The sequence below is a fragment of the Thunnus thynnus genome, chromosome 8 (assembly GCF_963924715.1).
Source record: "Thunnus thynnus chromosome 8, fThuThy2.1, whole genome shotgun sequence".
Classification (NCBI taxonomy): domain Eukaryota; kingdom Metazoa; phylum Chordata; class Actinopteri; order Scombriformes; family Scombridae; genus Thunnus; species Thunnus thynnus.
This window is the reverse complement of record NC_089524.1, coordinates 960830-965530: the sequence shown is the minus strand read 5'-3', so window position 1 is coordinate 965530 and position 4701 is coordinate 960830. Positions and strand designations below refer to the sequence as shown.

The 4701-nt window shown below is 41.5% G+C and overlaps 1 long non-coding RNA gene across 1 annotated transcript; it reads right to left on the bottom strand.

The window, feature by feature from the left end:
- Positions 1-326: 326 nt before the first annotated feature.
- Positions 327-3757, bottom strand: LOC137187253 (uncharacterized). The gene is made up of 3 exons (XR_010929175.1): positions 3714-3757; positions 2318-2475; positions 327-751 (listed from the first exon to the last, which is right to left on the bottom strand). It is a non-coding gene; the product is annotated as an uncharacterized lncRNA (long non-coding RNA).
- Between the last annotated feature and the right edge of the window lie 944 nt (positions 3758-4701).

Below are 4701 nucleotides of genomic sequence, written 5' to 3'. Positions count from 1 at the left end.
CAAAATGTTTTTAAAGTATCAAAAGTAAAAGCTCTCATTATGCAAAATAGAGTTATAGTTATATTTGACATAAACTGTATATTACTGGACTATTAATTCATATTGACTCATTGAACTGTACATGCAAGCAGCATTTTAATGTTGTCTTCTCATCTTGAGATGCATATTTTATAAACTGAGTTGAGTAGAAATGTAAAGTAACAAAGAGGAAATTGTACTGAAGTACTGTATCTTTCCACCACTGAACTGGGACACAGTGATGACAACCAGTAAAACATGTTGGGCCAAGAAAAATGTTTCAACCAGACTTGAGTGAAGTTTTTATCTTTATTTTGGTCATTATTACCTCATTGGTGCCAGTATTGTGGGCTCATTTATAACACTTTGTGATGACTGCCCCACTAATGTGCAGGTGTGTCGTGGACACTGGTGAGAGAATAAACTCTCCCAGCTCTCCCAGCACCAACTCCAGTCTTAATGTCTTCCTGTGTTTGTCCTGGTGAGTACTGAGCGTGCTCAGACCTCCTGCAGGACAACAGAGAGACTAAACCTGCAGCCTTGACTCTCACTCTGATCTCTCCTCACACTGTCCGGTAGCGTATTGTTGTCCCGATGTGAACGCCGAACGCCCGCTCGTCGCAGCGTCGCTCAGGTCGGCTCGGCAGAGACAATAGTCTTTTGTCCTGGAAACAGTGGACACTTCCTCTCCTCCTCCGTGTCCTTATCATCCAGACGCTGCAGGACAAACGAGCTGCTGGCAAACGGGGCGACGGGGAAAAACCGAAAGACAAAGAGGGACAAAAGTCAAACGCTGCAGCGTGAAATGTGGCGTTATTCAATCATGAGTCTGTCTTATCACTTCTTTTTTTCTGGTTTCCCAGGAGGCATGAATAGACGCTGGCTGACATCCTGTACACATGTTAAACATTCACATCATTGTTTTATTCTTTTATTATCTGTTACACAAAACACACATTCAGCTTATTTTACAGCCTGATCTCACAGGAAAACCATCCGCAGAAAATGAAAAGTCATGTTTGTTGTCTGATACCTGCAGTCAACCAGAGAATCTGTTCTTCTGTCCTATGAAAACAGTGTGCAGTGTGTGAATACAGGTTAACTCTGTGAGCAACACAAACTAAACTGCATTCATCTTCATGTCAAAGGGTTGGAGGCAGCAATCTCAGACATACATATCTCAAAAACTCAGACAAATTAAAGCAAATCTGTCTGACAGGACCGATATGACCAGAGAGAGTAGAGTGTAGTCGGGTTTCTGGGTGTTGTCATCAGTAGTTTTGTTTCCATCTGCTCTTTTTTATGCACTTTATCAATGTGTGCACAGAAAAACGTGAGTGGAAACGCTGGAAATTTGAAAAAAAAGCTGAAATATTGCAAAAAAAAAAAAAAGTTTTTCCGCTTGGATGAGGTGGAAAAGTCAACGTCTGGATAAAAGCAAAATGGAAACAGAGGTGGATGATTTTACACTGACATTGCACAAAGAAACACTCGTTTTAAGGTCAGACAGCTCACTGTGTTACTGTGTGTTTAAGGCTGTAATGAAGAGACTGTGATCAATACTGTGGTGATCAGTTTGATGTGTAGTTTGAGTGTTTCTGCATCGTCAGAGTCTCTTATCATGATGATGACTTTGTGCCAGATTATAAATTTCTCAGTGATCTTCAGTGATCTGCAGCACAACAAGCTGGTGAAGCTGTAAACAGAGCAGCGTTCCTGCACATGCTCAGTGACGTCTGTCTGACACAGAACTACTCTCCAGAGACTGAAAACGTGATGCTGTTATTAGTCTTTGGAGCCGTTTCTAAACAAACTAACGTGACCAAACTCTTGATGACGAAGGAACATGTGACCCAGTGCAGCGGTGAGACTCACTGACGTGTTTTTAATCAGATATATCAGCTTTGATACAAACACAATACTGGTTAGTAGATCAGTTTATTGTTGGTTTGGATCCAAACATGAAGAAAAATGTAGAAAATCAGCAGAATGATCCTTTAACTTTGGAAGATATCAACTTGATTTGACTGTCCTGCTGTCATTCTTGCTCTCCAGAGGATGAACCGTGTTCTTCCCTCTAGCGCCGCCGTCAGGACAAACTGCACGTTTACAGCAGATAAACCATCAGGATGTTTGTTCAGGTTGTAGCTGCGTCAAGGGGAACGTTAGCAGGACTTTGTGTCTGTGCAACTTCCAGACAAAGTTTCATAACATTTTTTTTATGAAAAGGGATTCTTGCATATTTTGAATGCTGCACACACACACACACACACACACACACACACACACACACTCTGACCATGTAAGGCTGTGCTGGTTCAGTTTCACTGTCTCTGTGAGAATCTCCCGGTTGTTTTTTGCGGACAGTCTGTTCCCTCTGCAGCCTCTCAGTCCTGCAGACTTCTGGGAAATGAGGCCTCCTGGCATCCGAGAGGCCGGCTGGATCTGGATCTGGATCTGGATCAGAGAGGCAGAGCGTGTTTACAGCGGCGGGCTCAGACTGTTTGTATCAGACTGAGACTGACTGAGAGCGAACATGACGTCTGTGACCGTAAAACTCAAACTGCTGCAGGTTACTGAAGGTCAGAAGTCTGAATGTTAACGTTGCTACACAAACATATCGTCATCTGCCTCCATATCACGTACAGCTGATGCATGATGGCATCATACCTGTCAGTGTCACCTGAGGTGCGACTGTTTGGCAGCATGAACTCACAGCAGGACCAGGTTTATGTGTCTTCCTGATACTTATAAAGAGTCTGGAGTTAAACTGCTGGATGAGCTGCTGTCACTCAAAGCAGCAGAACTCACTTCATTAACCTGAATCACAATCTGTTTATTAGTCAAGTATGCAGCATATAAACAGTGTGTCTTGGTATTTGCTCCCACAAACACAACATAGAACAATAAAACTAGTGCTAAGAAAGCCACAACTCAGTGGAACGTTTACCTGATGATATGAAGACCAATCAGCTGTGTGACCACTGACTCTTAAGTTTAGTTTATATTATTTCTAATTGACATTGTGGGTGTGTGTGATGTGCTGTGTGTAGTTTTGTATTTTGTATTTTGTATGATGTGTTCTGTGTCTTTCTTTTTTGTTTGTTTTGTTTTTTTTGTTTGTTTATTGTTGTTTTTTTTGTTTTTTACTGTTTGTTGTTGTGCTGTTGTATGTTTTTTGTCGGGGACTGGTGCATCTTTAATGTTTCAAACTGCACACTGTCCCATTCAATAAATAAATAAATAATAAATAATAATAGTTTTGAAATGGGGTATAAAACTTGAAATAAAATACGAACTGTGCTAAAGACAAAGACATTAAGTTTATGAAATATATGAAGGTGACAAGTGCAATAAATACTTCAGTTATGTAACAGTGGAAGTTGAATGTAATGTACGAGAGGTCGATGCACACAATACGACACAGAAAACACAGAAAAACACACAAAACAAAAAACACATCTTCACCAAACTGTCGACACATTCAGCATGTAGAAGAACTAATGCTTACTTATTATTTCTCAAGAACTGCACATATATGTATCAATTAACAAACATATCAATTAAAACAACAAGGATTTAGTAAATTAAATGGTTTGAATCCAGGCAGAAACTTCATCATTGAGACTAAACTGAGGTTGAACCGTAGAAGCAGTTTACAGCCGTCCATTGGTTGATCCTGCTGTCAATCAAACCTGTCTGTGCTCCTGTTGGCTGGTTTTACTGCCTCCGCCTCTGTGCGCTCATTCGTCTCTCTTTGGACGGTTTAACTGAGCTGTGCCTTCGTCCCGCTCAGCTAGTCAGAGCCTAGAAGCCCCGCCCCGCTGTGATGTGACGGTGTTTGTATCAAACAGACCCCGCTGCTGCAGTCAGACACGGAGCTGAGCGGCTCGCTGTTCATTCAAAGTTTATTCATTTTAAACGTGTCGCATGTCCAAATTGCACCAAATTCAACACTGCACGTCCCCGGCGTTACCGCCGCTGAGTGTGACGTCAACCGGATGAACAGTTGTTGAGATATGCGAAGGACAAACACACGTACGTATACAGACGGAGATCCCTTGCGTTCAGTTAGATGAACTGCAGACATCCTGCAGTAAGTCTTGAACGTACACGCCAGGTTTAATTCACAATGCACAGTTCAATAGTAGAGCTTAAGTCTCTTAAACGTATTCAAGTCGTTAACACTACGGATTTAATCCCACCTCCGACCACAGTATGGGTTGCAATGGCAGAGCGGCTCCACGGGCAGAAGAAGAAGAAGAAGAAGCAAATCAACCTTGTTTATGAGGTATTTTTATATATTTTTCTCGAGAACTCATCCAAACAACTTCACACTCAACGCTGCACTTCTTTGAGTCCTCAGCAATCCACCTGCCAGGTATGAAGTAGATCAGATGAAGAGTTCTGGAGAGACGTGAAGGACAAACATACATAAAGACAGACGGACAGACAGAGATCCCTTGTTTTATGTAGAGAAATTCCTCAAAGAAAACACAACTACATAAAGTGATAAGTTGCTCTTTTATTGACAGACATCTTGAATTTCACTAAAAGTTGAACAGTTCAGTTCTTTTCCTGAACATCACGGATGAACATACTAGTAAATAACAAACAGGACTGAAAACAATAAACAATATGTTGACGTAAAAGATGTTGACGGCGTCACTGTTTCTGTTCGCT